Below are 20,080 nucleotides of genomic sequence, written 5' to 3' on the forward strand. Positions count from 1 at the left end.
GCAGAAAATGGCGGAGGAAATACGTGATTTAGCATGAATAATATTAAATCTCAGTGTCTCAGCGTCTTGAGGCAACTTCAAAAAGTACATTCTGTGTTTTTATTATTATTTAGGCAGTTAAATACTGCACAGTATTTAGTACACCATTTTTTTTATTTTCTTCCATCATACACAAGAATACGCGTGCGTGAGTCAATGTTCGCTCGTATGTGAGGCCTTGTCGAATAGTATCCTGTAGGTGGGCCATCGTGCGTGTTTTGTTTTCGATGAAAACTCGCGGAGATGAACAGGCCTGATTATATTGAGTTGAAATGTCGCGTAACGTCACTTTTGAGTAAAAATTCTACTCAAGCGTGACTTATCGCGCCATTTCAACTCGATGTAGCACTGTTATTATTTAATTATGAAAGAAAATAAAAAATATGAGTCTAATATTTTCTAATTATCTGTCTGACGGACAAATAATTGAAATTTTGTCATCTAGCCTATTTCGACTTACTGAGGACGGACAAGCTCCGATAGTAATCGTGTCCTGTGTCGACAAGGAACAAAAATATCACATTCACAGCTGTGTTACTTAGAAAGTTTCATGAATGTATTCATTCATTGCACGTGTACAATACAAAAACAATAGATTAGAAGCCCTGAACCCGAACATTTATTTTAGATTTTATTGTTATTATTTCGAGGAATTCCAAGTAAGACGTCATCATATTTTACTGATTACGACTTACAGAGTCTGCTTTTTACCCGACTGCGCCAGAAGGAGGGTTATGTTTTTCGAGTGTATGTATGTGTATGTGGGTATGTATGTATGTATATTTCTTTGGCGCGGCCTACAGCCTAAACGGTTTGACCGATTTTAGCGTGAGTGGTGTCGTTAGATTCGTCTTAATCGTGAGAGTGACACTGGCTATATTAAAGTTGGAAAAAAAAATCAAGATGGCGGATTTTAGGCGCCATAATGTCATAAAAAATTTTTATTCCCAAAACTTATCGAGTGGGGTATCAAAATAAAGGGCTTTATAAGTAGTTTACAAAAATGCACGTTATTTAACTAAAGAGATTAAAATAAAACTATTTTGTTGGTGATGTATTTGATGCCTCCGACTGCATTTTGTGAACACTAAAAGGCTTGTTTTTATCTTTTTAGTTCATTTTTACGCAGTTGGGTTTTTGTTAATTCAATAATAATTTTTGAAATTCGCGTTATAGAGTATAAATATGTATCATCAATACTTCGTAGGGAAATAATATTTTGTTCGAGTTACTTGGGCCCAGTTTTTTGATTCATAGTTAAAATAACTAATTTTATTGTTAAAAAATGTACTAAAAGTCAACCTAACCATTGTTCGAAAAACATTTTTTTCTGATTATTGACAATTTAATCACTTGTCATTTGACATGTGTCAAATTTGACTATTGGTTATTTTAACTAAGTACGAATCAAAAGACTTAACGAGGTTCGAGTTTTAAAGATTCCACTGTAGGTATACATTTAATTTCTAAATCGAAACAACCGACAGATTAGTTATCTGGCTCTACAATCGCTCGCACCCATCATTCACTGTCTAGATTTACAAATATAAAAGTATATCGTCGCCTCTAAGCAATTAAGATCGCTGTCCTTGAATCACAGACGACCTTAGGGCATCGTAAGATATGCATAAAGGATCAAACACTAAATTGGGGTTCCAGGCAAACCGGTTGGACGGCATCGCGGTGACGTCACGCGCCGCTTCCGACGGCGAAAACAAAAGTTTGGCTAACTGTTACTGCTTAGACCAAGGCTGTCTGCGACTATTTCGCAATAGACTGCGTCTGGGTGCATGCGCCTCATTGGCATAATCTAGGTTTCTCTTTCAGGGGGGCCTGGCCCCTGATATGTCACTAGTATCATATAGGGTGCGTGTACCAGTAACAAACCGAATAAGCGACATTTTAAAAGTAATTTTGATATGGTGACTCAATTATTACAACAATCATTGCAAAAAAAGAATTAACTACTCCTTGTCTAACATAGAATCAAATAGCTTATTCCAATTTTCTTAATAGATGTAAGGTTTATTTTTATTTAACAATCAATGTGGAAAGTCGCAATGTGCCTAAGGTTGACCAGATCGTACCAAGTCGTGTTTGTCGCTTTTATTTATGACTAATGATTGGTAGAAGTACAGCAGTGCTACCAAACGTAACAAAAGTGGCGGGAAATTCGTCAGATTGTTAATATTTTGATGTAAAATTAGAAATGGTGTACTACTGGTTCCTGGTGTGGGACTGGTGCACCCACCCTAGCTCATGACTTTGTACTATCATCTTCAAATCGGTAGCCCTACATCCTGGGGGGCACCAGTCCATTCTCTTGCACCCCGGCTGCTATATGCACGCATGATGCGTTTTCTGATAGCTGGTCTAGAGTAGAGGGAACTCCTTTTCATGACTGTCAGAGCCTTAAAAAGATCCTTCAAATAGTTTGTCATCGCGACCATCAATAAAAATAAATGTTTTGACATAAATTGTTCTAACTCTGTTAACTATATTTTGTGATAGGTAACTCAGCTGAAATTCAAAGGTTTGATCCCAGAAATACATTTGCGTATTGAAAATAATATTTAGATCTATCTTTCTCTCTCTTTTGCCTGTTTTTGGACTCTACTACTACATCATCATCATCATCATTTTAGCCACAGGACGTCCATTGCTAAACATAGGCTTCCCCCAATGACTTCCACATCGCACGGTTGGTAGCGGCCTATATCCAGGGCTTTCCTGCTACCTTTATCAGGTCGTCGGTCTACCTTATGGGTGGACGTCACACGCTGCGTTTTTCGGTATATGGCATCCACTCCAGAACCTTGCTGCCCCATCGGCCGGCTACTATATCCTATATAGTAAAAATGTACTGAAAAAAAGTATTCCGTTGTATTATCTACCTAAAGCTTTGCTGAGTTTGGGTGATGGCTAGATGGCGCCATGTTGTAGGTAGAGGAAAAAATACATTTGCAGTTTTAATCTACCACACCAATTACGAGTATAATGCCCGTTTTCACCATCAATCCCTAATTTTTAAATGACAGCAAAATTCTTATTATTTGTTACCATAGGGGTCACTTAAAAATTGGGGATTGATGGTGAAAACAGGCATAAGACAAGCTTCTATTTCCACAAGATATCGAGTAAATTAAATAAATAAAATTATGAAAACATTTCATGAAAAAGACAGGAATCAATAAAATCACTTGATGAAGGGATTATAATGTGTAAAATCCTTTTTTCCTGTATTTTTTCTCATACGTAGTACTTACCTACCTCATAAAGTGTAACGGCTTTATTTGTTTTTATTTATATTACTTGATCTTTCGAAGCCTATTTGTAAATAAATAAATACATTCTCCATCTTAACTCTACATTATTATCATAAACTGGAGTAAGAAGTACCTACTACTTGCTGTAAGTAGGAATATTTCTTTCACTTGATTTTTGCACAGTATCTATAAATTGAAAAGCCGAAAGCTCTACGCTTAATATTACATATTTTCAGTGACTTTCAGGTAGCGGTTTGTTATCCTACTAATATTATAAAGGTGAAAGTTTGTGTGGATGTTTGTTACTCTTTCACGCAAAAACTACTGAACGGATTTGGTTGAAACTTTACAGTATGATTATTTGTAACCCAGATTAACATATAGGCTATAATTTATGCGAATCTGTGGCACTAAATTTCACGCGGCTGAAGCCGCGAGCAAAAGCTAGTCTTGTCATAAGTTGAAGAAATAAAATACAATAATTAGTAGTTAGGTACTACCTAATTAGTATTTGCAACTTCTTACGATAAATATTACTTTCAGAATGAAACCTACGTATGGGGCTGTTGAGTAAACGAATCCCTAATGTCATATCTATCTAACTATAATAAGGCGATTATCACACTGCGCCGCGCTCCGCCGCGGTCCGTGTGATTTCATATAAAAAATCTCGCTCGCAGACGCGTTGTCAGTGTGATGTGCCGCGCGTGTTTTCTATACAAACTGAAGTACTTTCATACAATGATTAAATCTGTCGTCCCGCGTACCGCGGCGGAGCGCGGCGCAGTGTGATAATCGCCTAAAAGTGTTACCTACCTAGGCTAGGACTCATGGATTATAATAAAAAAAACTATAGCTTCTGACTTTCTGTTAAGTTTTTGGTTCAGTTTCAATTATATCTGAGAGGGGCTGAAAATAGGACGTTAGTGAATGAGTACTCTTTTTTATATTTGGGTGTCTCCTTAATATGCTCACGATAGATAAACATACGCCCGTATTCACAAACATTACTATGAGGTCTCACAGAGCGCGTGGACGCACAGGGTCACATACGAACCAATCACAGAGCTCTATTCAACGCTGCACATTCGATTTGCTGCTATCGTTTCTGAATACGGGCGTTACTGTGGCATACCGGAATCCAAACAGCCAAGCTGCAAGAAAATAGTTCAAAACAACTTCTCCCAGCAAAAAAATATAAGACACATCCGAATTTCATCAGCCGCGAGCCATTCGTACACTCACCGGCACCATTATTTGTATCCGATTCTTAGTATGTATTTTGATATAGGTAGGCCTAGTTAATACGTATAGTAGGCGTAGTAACTAGGCGGTGATAATGAAAAAAAGGAATCTGTCGATTTCCGGCGGTATTGAGTGGGCTCATCTTGAGATCACTTACGACGATTCGCGGTATTCTGCTTTAGGGTGACTAATTCTGAGATCTCAGAGGGATAAGCGCCACACAGATTTATTTTTAAAAGGATTTATTAGACACATTAGTTTACGTCGTCTTTTTTGCAAATATTGTCAAAGATCTCATTGAGAATCATTATGGATTTATTTATTTATACAGAACTAAAAAACTAAAAGTAATTTTGTTTTTTTTTCCATTTTCTTAATATTTGCTTTACTTAATAAGAGTCGATCAAAATATTTGAACTGTTTTAAATGTTCACTGGATTATTTGTCATCAAGTACTAATTAATAAGATTTATAATTGACACCCATAGCGAAGGACTTCAGTATGAAAATGGCGATCGGGTGTCCATTAATGGACACGAGCATCCGATCGTTTCCGGACATGTGTGGTTACCACGAGACCTCCAAATTCAATTCGCGGTATTCTCACTAGGGTGTCCATGCTATATCTTTTACAAATTTTGTAGCAGTTCATTGTGACGACAAAAGAAAACCATTATTAGATTAATTCAATACAACGTAAAAATTGTTTTTATGTTTTAAAGTCTTGAAAGACGAAATAATGAATAATAATAAAATAATTGTTTTATTACTTTTTTGTTTCTAAGATAGACTTGTTTTTGTTATAGGTGTGTTATTCAAATATGAATACTCGTAGTTTGATACTTTGCTTCATTCCAGTGACATCGTTAATCGCCAGTTAGGCATCAGTTTTTTCAATAGAATGTAATTCAAACTTAAAAATACAAATATACATGTTATGATTTCTTTTAGAGGTGAGAGCTTTTGGAAAGCATGTGTGAAGTTCAATATACTTACACCTTAAACTAATTCAGGAGTCCTTAGACTATTTTCGAATATTATTTTTATTTATTTTTGTTCTGCATGCTTGCTGCTTCATGGTTCCCCTATTTTCACAGGATTCCTGTTTGCAACAAAAAAACCACGGTTACTCATAGGTCATTGGAGCTAAGTTTTTTTTTATCTTTTACGTATTAATATAAATTATGCTTTTCGGCCCGGTTTCTGTTGAGACAATTTATTTTAACGACTAAATTTAAATTTAGATTAATTTGTTTGCGCCCGTTAATGGTTCTTGGTTTTGTAAAAGAGTGTAAAAATGCACACAAAATATACATATACAGTATACAGCCCTCTTATACAGTGTGAGTCACGTTAAAGTGTACATATGAAAATAGATAAAACTAGACCTATTTTTATCGATAAAAAAGAGGTCAAAAATTTATTGATATTTTTTTTTAATTTTTTATCGAATTTTTTTTCTTCCAAAATTACTTATTGTAAAGAAAACGTAATAACTTTTAAACTAAGCGGTATATCCTGATAAAATAAAAACAGTAATAATGCTAAATAACAGGCGATACTGAAAAAATACATAAAATACCCAGAAAATGCCAACAAATAATAAAAAATGAGACTTTTTGAAAAAAAAAACTGCTTAAAAATTCGTATTTTTTTGTTTATTTGATAAATTTCTCAAAAAAATGCCCCTATAACAGGTAGTTTTTATTACTTTGTATTATTCTCTATCGTATTATCTTTGTAAAACCAAAAATCGCATGTCTCTATCCCTATCACAACATTTGCTATGATCGTTTGAACAAAGGCCTGCCACAACATTATTCTCCGCTACAGGTAGAGACAATTTTAATTTTAACTAAAATGCTTATTTTACTACGAAATCTTTTTTTTTTATTTGAAATCTAACTTGTCTATCAAAATTACAAATCTAGAGCCATTTTCAGTTTCGTTCTTAACGAAGCGTTGAATGGCGCGCCCGGAGAGGCTTAGTTCAAACAATCATTGCAAACGTTGTGATAGGGATAGAGACATGCAATTTTTGGTTTTACGAAAGTAATACGATAGAGAATAATACAAAGTAATAAAAACCACTGGTTATAGGGGCATTTTTTGGAAAAATTTATCAAATAACCAAAAAAACACGAATTTTTAAGCAGTTTTTTTTTCAAACCGTATCATTTTTTATTATTTGTTGGCCTTTTTTGTATATTTTATGTATTTTTTTAGTATCGCCTGTTATTTAGCATTATTACTGTTTTTATTTTATCAGGATATACCGCTTAGTTTAAAAGTTATTACGTTTTCTTTACAATAAGTAATTGGAAGAAAAAAAATTCGATAAAACATTAAAAAAAGGGTAGTATTTAAACGAGTGACTGTAAATTTATGTTGTAAGTGTCAAAAATAATTAATGTGGGCTAAAGAATTACTAAGTGAGCGACTGAGTGCGAGTGACGAAAAATCAAAAGAACAGCAACTTACAAAAAAAAAATGAGTTCCTTAAAATACAAAATGAGAAGCTTCATAATATTTGAGCGACCTAATATTTGATTGAGTGTCAACGTTAGGTCCTGCATTTTTTTCAATATTTGGCAAATGCTTTTTTTATACTGAGCGGTATTTTTAACTTTAATGAAGTGTTTCGAATGCAAAATCTACTTTGAAAAATACTATTATGAGCAGCGTATTATGAGCCCACATTTAAATAAAAAATGATCTTATGAAATAAATATTTGACGGAACACTATTCTAGTAGCGAAAAAAATAAATCATTAAAATTTAAGGGTAGGTAATCAAATGAAACAATGTACCTATTACGAAAAATGAAATAAATTGTATTTTCTTAAATTGAATCAACAAAAAAAAAAACAAAACAAAATAAGTCGCTTTTGTCAACCCAAAAAAAAAGTAATCTTATTAATAAGGTTCATTGATTGGTACCTATGAGGATTGAGGAGCTCTACCTAGGTACTCATCGTCACTGTATGATAAGTGCTGGCTTGGACTTAGCGGGCCGGCCTCGTTTTCTTTTTTGTCCAATAGGTATCAGCTTTGCTTCCAGTGGCGGTGTTGTTAGTGGCGAATTGCTAGACCCAAAACGTGTTTGCATACATATTTTGTTAAAAATTCGGGACAGTCGCCCCGCCCGCATTCGAATTCGCGCGCTGTAACAATCGGCAGTTTTCATTAATAAAGCGTATCAAAATAAAAAACATGAGACCTCAAATATAATATCAGTAACCAATAATCATTAATAAAGCAGCTCACAAAACTTTGCTTAGAATTAACTTTTTTGTAGTTCGTTCAGTAAAACCTCAATTAGAAAAATCTAATGTATCTTCATATTAAAGTTGCCCTCTCTGTATTTCTAGTCGCTCACTTAGTAATTTCGTCGCCCGGATAGTATTTTTATGTCTGAAATGTAATAATCAAAACCCACATTTTGTAAGCTCGTTCTGGATTTTATTATTGATTAATATTCGTCGTTAGTTTGGTTAATTTTTCGCTTACTTAAATTCATACCGCTCAAGGTATTAAAACAGTAGGCCATCATCAGTCGCAAAGTTTTTTTTTAGTCGCTCGTTTTATAATTCCCCTTAAAAAAATAATCTCAAAAAAAATTTGACCTCTTTTTTGTCGATAAAAATAGTTCTAGTTTCATCTATTTTCATATGTACACTTTAACGTGACTCACACTGTATGTCTTAATTGTTAATATACAGTGTGAGTCACGTTAAAGTGTACATATGAAAATAGATGAAACTAGACCTATTTTTATCGACAAAAAAGAGGTCAAAAATTTTTTGAGATTTTTTTTAAATTTTTTATAGAATTTTTTTTCTTCCAATTACTTATTGTAAAGAAAACGTAATAAGTTTTAAACTAAGCGGTATATCCTGATAAAATTAAAACAGTAATAATGCTAAATAACAGGCGATACTAAAAAAATACATAAAATACACAAAAAAGGCCAACAAATAATAAAAAATGATACTTTTTGAAAAAAAAAACTGCTTTTAAATTCGTGTTTTTTTGGTTATTTGACAAATTTCTCAAAAAAATGCCCCTATAACATGTGGTTTTTATTACTTTGTATTATTTTCTATCGTATTATCTTTGTAAAACCAAAAATCGCATGTCTCTATCCCTATCACAACATTTGCTATGATCGTTTGAACATAGGCCTGCCACAACATTTTTCTCCGCTACAGGTAGAGACAATTTTAATTTTAACTAAAATGCTTATTTTACTTCGAAATCTTTTGTTTTTATTTGAAATCTAACTTGTCTTTATCAAAATTACAAATCTAGAGCCATTTTCAGTTTCGTTGTTAACGAAGCGTTGAATGGCGCGCCCGGAGAGGCTTAGTTCAAACGATCATTGCAAACGTTGTGATAGGAATAGAGACATGCGATTTTTGGTTTTACGAAGGTAACACGATAGAGAATAATACAAAGTGATAAAAATTACCGGTTATAGGGGCATTTTTTGGAGAAATTTATCAAATAACCAAAAAAACACGAATTTAAAAGCAGATTTTTTTCAAAAAAGTATCATTTTTTATTATTTGTTGGCCTTTTTTGTGTATTTTATGTATTTTTTTAGTATCGCCTGTTAATTAGCATTATTACTGTTTTTATTTCATCAGGATATACCGCTTAGTTTAAAAGTTATTATGTTTTCTTTACAATAAGTAATTGGAAGAAAAAAAATTCTATAAAAAATTAAAAAAAAAACTCAAAAATTTTTTGACCTCTTTTTTGTCGATAAAAATAGGTCTAGTTTCATCTATTTTCATATGTACACTTTAACGTGACTCACACTGTATTTTTGGGTAACCGAAATGCGTGTAACATTATTAAAAATAATACTTTTGTGTTTTTTTTGTTCAGAAAAACCAGAAAGGCGTATCAAATTTTTTAAATAAAAAAATAATAACTTAATTTATCAGTCTGCAGAATCATCAAACCCTTTGAGATGTTTATATTATTATATGAAAATATACTAGACTGATAAGAATACCGACTAACAAAACCACAGTAACTTCTAACTGCAATGTAGTAAAAAACCGATTTTCGCCTTGACCGCACGTTTCCAATGTATTCCATGCAATTCCACTCGTTCGGACTTTAATAACTTTGTCCATGAGAATTTTATCTGACTGCATTAAGAAGGGACGTACGATATCTTCGTGGAATCGATATTTATTCGATATGATCACAATGAGCCCGAGTATCGATACTCAGTCTTTATTCCATGCGACAACACCAAATTCGCTATCGAGGTGCGTTTCTATTTTAAAACATTTTCTTTTCAAGTTAAATCATTGGTTTATTTACGTATGGGCCTCATTCACGATCACCAAGTAAAATTCTAAGTAAATGCATCCTAATAATAAACACTATTTAGCAAGTAAAAGTAAAAAGTATTTATTTTCAATTTCTCATATTAAATTGTCACTGCGTCAAAGTCTTAACAGTTTCATTGCTACTCGTGACTTCAAGCAACGAATAGCCTACTTGACACTACTCAAAGATGGTGAACAAGGCCCTAAGTGTTAGTGCTCAACTAGAACTAGTCTATCCGCATAGTTTTTGGCCAGCCATCCATTTCACCTAGTGCAGAGTTTTTCAACCTTTTTCACGACATAAAAAAATGTTATGAAAAAATGCGACCCGGACCGCTCGCTTTTTTTTCATGAATTTTATAATGTTACAAAGTTGTTATAAAAACCGAATATTTCTACCCATACAACATTTTATGCATTTGCATTATTAGATTTCTGATAAATCTGTCGTTATAACTGTACCTACTGTTTTTTTTTACTGAGGTAGTTTTTATGACCTCTCGCACGACCCCCCAGGGGGTCGCGACCCAAAGGTTAAAAAACACTGACCTAGTGCTAACATTAACAACGCCGCTAATTGGCGTTTGTCTGCAATCGATCTTGCTTTATTGAGACAAACAAGGATCGATTACTTATTTGCTGGCCATCACGAATTAATTTCGTAAAGTTGGCTTATGTCTAGAATACGATCAATCTGGAAGCGTTAATAAATCTATTCCAATAAAATAAAATAAAAATCCTTGGAAACAAATATCGTTATTGAAATTCTAAGGGGAGACATTTGTCCAGGCCGTGGACGTCATTTGGCTAAAACGAACGAAACGTCCTTGGACGTTTTACGCTACTTACGCCTTTATGCAAAGCTTTTACTTGTTACTATGGGTACTGTCTGACAAACGTATAAAAATCTGTACTTACATAGAAAACACTCAAACGGATTGTTCACGCAAGTTTGCATCGTGCGGGGATCGAGCCCTAGCATGGTAGTCTGTTTTATTTTCGGCCAGGTCGTCCATGATTCGTTGATGAATAATTTGTTTAGGACACATTCGATTCACATTTCTCAAGCTTGGTAAATAATAATAATCGATTCTTAAAACTCAAACATCGAAAAATAAATCGATCGAAATGCGCATCCCTAGTGTACAGACACGACCACACAAGCGCTCGGCGTTTCTTCTGATCTATCACCTTCAAATAACATTAGCCATCAACATAATCCATAATATGTAGTTTAATCGCCTGATGCAATAAATTTTGAATACGAGTATTATTATCATGCTTGGACTTTGTTTTGTTTACAATGTCGTACCGCCCACTAACTATATTTCTTAGCCTAATGGTCAACTGGTCATAGCTCGAGTCCGCGTTTACACCTTATGATTGCGCGATAAAAATTAAAGATAAAAATTAAATGAATTTAATTTTTATCGTTATTGAAGTGACAATACCTCCTAACTAAATTTTACTAAGAAATCGACTTTTTTTTAATACAACAGGCTTAAAATTTAATTTCGCACGTAATACTTTTTGATTTAACTGATATTTCCCTTTTAGACAGTAATAAAACTGTGGAAATAGCTGCTACATGCGCAAGTAAATGTTATTAATTAATTCACTTTTTTGGGTATTTTACGCTTGGCCACCATTCTTCTTTTTGAGGGGGGGGGGGGGGGTATATTTTTTAATATTGTAGAACCTAAACCCAATCTTTACCTTAATCTTTACCCAATATTTTTATATTTGAATGTAAAAGTTCAGAAAACGACATTTAATTTACTTGCAGTAAAATAAGACAGCCTTCAAATGTTTAATATTCACAATGACTAATCAACTTACGGCATTTAGACATACCTACTGGATCGACAAAGGAAGTGCATTGTCCTATACGGTTTTTTGACGGAAAGTTTGACAGCGTCATTGTGGAATCGTTGACTCTACCATGACTGTGTTTATTACTTAGCACTTATGGCCTTTCATACAAACATTAGGCTGTATCCTATGATTGTGCTATATTTCTATTACTTACACTTGATAGAGAATCATCTAACAAGTAGCAGGAGGACAGAATACTTAGGTAAGTACCAAAAGAGCAATGGAATCGGCAAAACGTAATGAACATAAAATACAATTAACGATTTTTTTTAGATTGTTTCGATCTGATAGCAAGTAATAGTCAATAAACTCCTTGTCTTAAACTTTTTGCATACAAGAACTACGTAAAAGATAAGTTACTGCATTTTAGAACTTACGACGTTCTCGTAAACTAAACAAATGACGTTCACGAAACATAAGAACATCTATCTTTAACTACCACGAGACTGTTGTTTACAAAAATAAGCATCAAATATTCAACAAAGCATTAATCATATTGCATGTGTTGTTTGAATGCAACAGAATGCAGGGTTTACTTTATTATAGCGATTGAATTCTTTCGACTTGGTGCAATACATTCTGTTATTTATCAAGACGGCGAAGTCTGTACCTATTATAAGCATTTAACAACTCGCTCAGATGTACCTACTTTGGTGCATCTTGTTATTTTTATTATGAACAATTTGGGTACCTACCTACATCAGAAATTATCACGCGGTGACCATGGTTTGGGCTTGTGGTAAGACAAATTGTAAATTGTGTCAGTTGATTTGTCCTGTCGTAATTATTTTATGCAACTTGTTAATACATGTTGTCTTTTCCTCATCGTTAATGGCTAATTGTTTTAGAACATCATTGCCTAACAAGGCAATCAGACCATTGGTTCTTACCATGAACATCACAGAAGTATTCGTGAGATAACTTTATAGGAAAAAAATGTTTAAGATTGATCACACATCGCATGTTCCTTTTAAGACATTAACAGCCTATCTAAACTTAACCTAATGCATTAAGTAGTAAAGTTCGTAGCCATGTCCTACTTTAACAAAGAGCTTAAAGCACAAAATGAACTGTCCCCCTGTGTCCAAATCCTGGTCACCCTACGCAGCACCAAACGCGATGTTGCGTGGCGCTGCGCCCGCGCCGCAAACGTAAGGACCAACACGTCACATTCAGTGCCTTCGAAGACTTACCAAAACGAGATTAAAATGTGTACTGACGGAATAAGTGTCTGTCAGGCATTTTAGATTCACTTACGAATCTTTTACTGCAGCAATAAAACAACAGAATGTTGCAGTCGATGCTCCGTGCCGTGTTGTCAATCACTGTGCTCTTTTTGGACTAAATAAATCCGAATAATAAGGACTAAACGTCCGTCAAACTCCATAAAACACCTGTTAAAGTTATAGTTACTGTTAAAGTTAAGTGTTGCAACTCAGCCCGTGTCGCTGACGCTGCAACTCTACTTTAGTGGGATAGAGTACGTGCGACAGATCTGAGATTTAAAAATAATAATTAATTAATCATTCCAATAATTGATACTGACCAGCTGGAAACGTATTACTCGTAATACCACAGAATAATAATAAGTACTACGTACAGAAGTTTTACTTCGCGAAGGTATTTAAAAAAATGTATGCTCAATGTCATTAACAATATGGTGTAATTTAGCCTGTCTCAAGAGTCAAGCACCATTTTGTTGACAAACGTCAGTGATCGGCACTGCGCCGAAGCTATAGGGCTGACTTCGGTAAAATGATGTGACGTGAGGTGCCAAACTGCGGAAAATGGCGGAGGAAATACATGATTTAGCATGAATTATCATGAATAATATTAACTACTTATTTACCTCTCAGCGTCTTGAGGCAACTTAAAAAAGTACATTTTGTGTTTTTATTATTATTTAGGCAGTTAAATACTGCACAGTATTTAGTACACCATTTTCTTTATTTTCTTCCATCATACACAAGAATACGCGTGCGTGAGTCAATGTTCGCTCGTATGTGAGGCCTTGTCGAATAGTATCCTGTAGGTGGGCCATCGTGCGTGTTTTGTTTTCGATGTAAACTCGCGGAGATGAACAGGCCTGGTAATACTAAAGTATCTCTATGCCATTTTATATGAACTCTACGGTAATTAATCATTCCTAGACTTAGAGTGTATATGATATTATTACACCAATTCAAACGCGTTATTGTCATCACGATAAGCTATTTGTATTGAACTAAGATAACTATATTATTAGTAACTCGATTAACAGAATTAAAAATTCTTTACTAATTCTCAGTTATCAAGTTTATTCACCGACAAACTGTGTCTTGACATAAAAGTAACAAAAGCGCAAAAGCTGTTATTAATTTTTATTTCAAATCCCTTTCAGTAGCGATCGTGAGCCTTCCCGGCTTTATGCTAGCAGCGCTACCCCGTGCCAACCACTGAGCCAGGGTGGTGACACACTGAGCAAAATAATATAGAAACAGAAAAACTTTGACACTTTATTAACAAGTAGCGGCCGCCCGCGACTTCGTACACGTGGATCCCGTTTTACCCCCTTAGGGGTGGAGTTTCGTAAAATCCTTTCTTAGCGGATGCCTACGTCATAATAAATAAATTAAATAATAAAAATTTTTTATTCACCATAACAGAAATATGTACACAGTGTTAACAGAACTTAATACATAAGTATTTTAGTACAGTAGGTACAAGTCGGTAGAATGGCATGCCCCTGTCCTCTAAACTAGGATAGATCCTGTATCTTAGAGAACAGTGATTCCTCTGGAGACATTGTAATTACTTAAATTTAATTTTACATGTGGCTTTTATGTTATGCTTGCTGCTCACTATGTATGTGTGTGTGTGTGTGTGTGTGTGTGTGTGTGTGTGTGTGTGTGTGTGTGTGTGTGTGTGTGTGTGTGGCTGTGTGTGTGTGTGTGTGGATGTGTGTGTGTCTGTGTGTGTGTGTCTGAGTCAAAGTGGATCATAACATCTACATGCATGCCAAATTGCAGCCAGATCAGTCCAGAGGTTTGGGCTGTGCGTTGATAGATCACTATGTCAGTCAGTCACCTTTGAGTTATAATTTAGATATTAAACATTTGCAGTACAATAATATAATGAACAGGCAAATTACACTGCTCACAACCCCCTGAACAATTATTCTAACAGGCTCCCTGAACAATTACTGTGACATGCATATCAAACCACTGATCTTCTGCGGACACCATTGGAAGCACTGTCTTTTTTTCTTGACAATGGTATTTTAATTACCGACCTAAAAAATAAAACCAAAGGCATGGTTAGGGTAGTTAGTCGCCTAGGTTTTTCATAGCGCTTATGTAGAGCTGAATCAAATGAGCAGTTTTAATCTTTTGTTAAATACTATTTTGTACAGTCTAGCATGTGCTGTCGATTTTTTCATCCCACTGTTGTTTGTAGAATACCTTCTTGTATTGTAAATCTCGTCAATTCTAAAACTTTACATTAATTATTAGGAAATCATGATTTACTGCTAGATTGATTGCAAAAAATATAAGATTAAAATCCTCCACGGTCTATTTTACTAACACTACGCCACCAAGGTGATGACGCACTAAGCACTGTTTTTTTAAAAATTGTCTATTGTACTTTATAATCTAACTACATTTTTAGAAAGGTCCAGCAGTGGACGTCATTTGGTTGAAACGAACGAACTTACAAAGGTATCAGTGAAATGAAAACACATTGGAAATTGTTTTAAATAAAATACCACACTCCCTGTGTGCCACAGTCTTTAGATTGTGTTATTACAAACCTCAGCCCGTCCTAGGTACAGCGTATACTGGATTAGCACTAATTACACTACACTACCGATACGCTAGTGAAACTGAAATGGCATGCAAATTAGATAGAGTTCTTTCGTGACTGAAGTTATTCTGTATAATGCAGAAGGATGAAGTTTTAAGGAGGGATATTGTTTAATTAATTTTGACCCTTTAGCCTTAATGAGTAGGATTTAACATTTGTGTTTTAGGGTTAATTTAAGGTTTCTTTAAGTGTAGTTGTTTTATGCACTTAATGAGCAAGCTAGTCTTAATGAGTAGGATTTAACATTTGTGTTTTAGGGTTAATTTAAGGTTTCTTTAAGTGTAGTTGTTTTATGCACTTAATGAGCAAGCTTAGGTGTAGGTCTACTGCTTGTAACTCAGTCCGTGCCTGATGTATGGGAGCGAGTCGGAAGGGTGATTTTGTGACGGTCAAACGTCAGCGAGACTTCAGATTTGTACGCCCTGTCACGTCATAATATGTCAATATCACCCCTCCCGTGCCGCTCCCATACCTCAGACTACCGTGCCTCAGACACTGAGTTAAGCGCCAAACCTATAGCTTGACTAATTTTACACTTCCATCTCTTCTTCTCCATTGTTTCGATACTCGGTTTTTCCACTGTTTACATAAACGTTACAATTTTTAAAATATGCTTATTATGATGTAATATTGTGAAATCATACACCTCTACTCATATTAAAACATTCTAAGCATGTTAATTGTACCGTTCCCACTCAGTTCTCTTTCTTTTAAAAAATAAAGGAATGTTTTCTTTCAGTAAAATTTTCTATCTACAGTAATAAGAGCACTTTCCCTCCAGGTGGCATTACAAAATTCCACCCTGTATAGTAGCAGAATCTTTCTTAAACTAATCTTGCTAGTTAATTATGCTTTTTTTTTAGAAAACTGGAAACGAAGATCATAAAATATTTTGACAAACAAAATAAATTGATTCAAACATACATAAAAATACAGGAATTTAGCATTTTTGAGGTCTCATTTGGAAATCGAAACCAATAATCTAAAAGCTTCTGAAATTTCAAATGAGTCAACAAAGCTTAAAACCGTTAGAAATAGTAGCAGGGTTTTCAATACCTTGTAACTTTTTTGGAAGAAAGCCTAAAAGGAATTCAATAGAAAAGTAACGTTTAAATAGACTAATAATAATTGTTAATTAGTAAATACCAGATTCTAAGCTTTTTATAAGTGCTCGTGATATACCAACCTACTTTGATTTACTAACAAGCGATTAGTTAACAAACCGCGACCTAAATAATTGTATTATGTTTCAGAACATAAAATTCAACTAGCCATCCAAAGAAACCATTGTCAATCTGTTAAATTAATTTAAAGCCAAAGAAAAAGCATAAAAAGGACCACCCCAAAACGGCAATGTTAATAATAGTCAAACAAAAATGTTTTTACAACGATAATGGTAGAGACAGTCAGATTTACAATTGTATGAGTGCGAGAGGGATGGCAAGGCGAACTACCACGTTATGGGTGGTCGGGGACTTTGTTTTTTCACTCGCAATTTTCTCAAAGTTCTGTAATCGATCGCTTGTTACTTTATCGGCGTTTAATACTAAATGAACTATATTTTGAATTTTGATTTATTTTTTATTGTTTTTTTATAAAGCTTTTATTGACAATTATTTATTCCAGACAAGATACAAATAACTTTGTCTTTGGACAAAAGAATGAAAAAATATTTTTTTATTTCGACTGATGTCGCATACAACTACTGTTTTGTGCTAAGTTTGGAAGTATATTAAATAAATATCCTTGATATTTTATACTGCGCCTCTAGTCCCAAACTAAGCAAAGCTTGTACTATAGGTACTGGACAACGGATATAAACATAATAATATGTACTTAAATACTTTTTTAAAATAAATAATAATAAATCTTTGGACAATTTCACACAGCGCCAGCTAGCCCCAAAGTAAGCAACTTAATGCTTGTGTTATGGGTGCTAGCTTAACGGGTATACTACTTATATACATTTTTTTTTTAATATTCAACTCTGTGCGTTCGACTTCGCATAGAGTTGCTGCTTCACATAATGTGAATACGGGTGTTTGTCATGAAAGAAATGATTCGATTCATAGTGCTGAAACCATTCATAATTTTATACCTATTAACGTACTTGTAGAGCCAGGAACATACTAAATGTACATAAAATCTATGTAATCATGTTATGGCTTTATTCTTCTAGCTGTTACATACCAGCTAAGAAATTTAGAATTCAATGTTATTAATAGTGTTCATCATCATCATCATTTCAGCCACAGGACGTCCACTGCTGAACATAGGCCTCCCCCAATGCTTTCCATGTTGATCGATTGGTAGCGGCCTGCGTCCAGCGCTTCCCTGCTACCTTTACGATGTCGTCGGTCCACCTTGTAGGTGGACGTCCCACGCTGCGTTTTCCGGTACGCGGCCTCCATTCCAGAACCTTTCTGCCCCATCGGCCGTCAGTTCTGCGTACTATGTGCCCTGCCCATTGCCACTTCAGCTTGCTAATCCGTCGGGCTATGTCAGCGACTTTGGTTCGTTTACGGATCTCCTCATTTCTGATTCGATCTCGCAAAGAAACACCAAGCATAGCCCTCTCCATAGCACGCTGTGCAACTTTGAGCTTCTGTATAAGGCCTATAGTGAGAGGCCACGTTTCCGAGCCATAAGTTATCACTGGTATTAATAGTGTTACTAACAATTTATACTTACATAATATGTATGTATAAAAATGTTCAAAGAGTGATTGTCTACATAAATAAGTGATAAATCTTAAGAAAGTAGATTCTGCACGTAACGAACACAACACCTTTGGATTTGGAAAGTATACAACATGTTTTTAACTTAGTTCCACTGTTTGAAAGCTTATTGCCAGTACTCAGGTAGAGAAAATTTTATTTATTTCGAAATATGTAATAGATTTGGTTAATTTATCAAATTTTATTGAACTAACCACCCACCCACAAGTTAGACCGACGACATCATAAAGGTAGCAGGAAAGCGCTGGACGCAGGCCGCTACCAACCGGGCAATATGGAAAGCATTGGGGGAGGCCTATGTTCAGCAGTGTACGTCCTATGGCTGAGATGATGATGATGATATTGAACTAAGTAAAATCTTTTTTCTTGATATTCATTGATATTTTTTTCTCTTACATGATTTCTCCTACAATCTAACTACCTAACGTAGTACTCGAGGCGAGTCTAGCATGAGCCTAGCACATAAAGTAGCGACATCGAAGTGAGACACCCTGTATAGGATTACCGCTGTTCGCACGCTATAAGCCGCGTCCACACTTGCTTGGGAATCCAAACGATTTTTGATGAAATCCTATAGAGTTGATGCTAATGTATTTTTACCCGACTGCGCCAGAAGGAGGGTAAAAATACATGAAAACGACATTGATAATAAACACTCGTTAACTTTTTTTTCCATGCTATTGATATCTATCTTGAACTTCACGCTTTAGTTATTTTCACAGTCAATCGAAGATCCTCAGACCTATCTGTCCTTTTCGTAAAATGTTTTTGTTTGATAGTTACCAATTTCTGTGCTGTATATGTCTGTTATTATGTGCTTATATTGCACGAGTATAGTCTTCATCACCATCAAATATGTATAAAGCTGATTTACATAAAAAGTTGACGAAATGCTTGGTAGATATTTAAACGGCCCTAAAATGTGCACTAGATAGAAAACTAAGCAAAATCAGGTATTTATGTGGCTTTTAGTGTCCGTGGTATGATACTGCAGTTATGGTCTCTTCAGTGACCACCCCAAGGATAGAAAAGAAGAAAGGTTACAGGTTGCAGTCGGTCATAAAACTAGCATCCATTGCTAAGTTCCTTTGGAATTCACACGAACTCCACAATTCGTACCTGACATTGATGGAAAACGATCGTTAATATTCGGAGGTGTGAGGTACAGCTCCGAATATAGCACGAAAAATTTTGTGTTCGCATCGTCTGCGTATTCGAGAAAATTTGATACTCAGCCTTCGAATTCAACGATAACGTGACGATCTCGATTGTCAAAATTTGTTTCGTGCTACCATTTCTATACTAAGTTCACTTTGCATCATGTTCACAGGGGCGCTGTTTAAGTTTTGAGACTAAATATTTAGACGACGATTTGAATACGAAAACGATTCGAAGTTGAAGGTTTTTCGTGCTAGAGGTGCTGTAATGGCAGTAAAAATGTAAATATTTTCGGGTGGCTATAACCTGTCCGAAGTTGATCGATGTGCAGTTACTTTACACTGTTGAGTTTGATCGCTGGACTCTTAGTAAAAATATGACATACTTGGTCTGGTAGCATCTACGTGGTCTTATTAACTATGTATGTTTGTAGGTATATTACTTCACACACGTTACACTTTTGACCTAACCTAACAATAAGATTATAGAAAGTAGGTAGTTTTCTTCAAAACCGTTGAATTACATTTTTGGCGTTTTAGACATTTTTCAAAAATCTTTTGTTGAAAAT

General features: G+C 34.8%; 1 long non-coding RNA gene across 1 annotated transcript in view; it reads left to right on the forward strand.

The window, feature by feature from the left end:
* Positions 1-20,080, forward strand: part of LOC135086893 (uncharacterized) — a 192,484-nt gene that overhangs the window by 24,756 nt on the left and 147,648 nt on the right. The window lies entirely within an intron of this gene.

Source organism: Ostrinia nubilalis, chromosome Z (assembly GCF_963855985.1).
Source record: "Ostrinia nubilalis chromosome Z, ilOstNubi1.1, whole genome shotgun sequence".
In the NCBI taxonomy this organism is placed as follows: domain Eukaryota; kingdom Metazoa; phylum Arthropoda; class Insecta; order Lepidoptera; family Crambidae; genus Ostrinia; species Ostrinia nubilalis.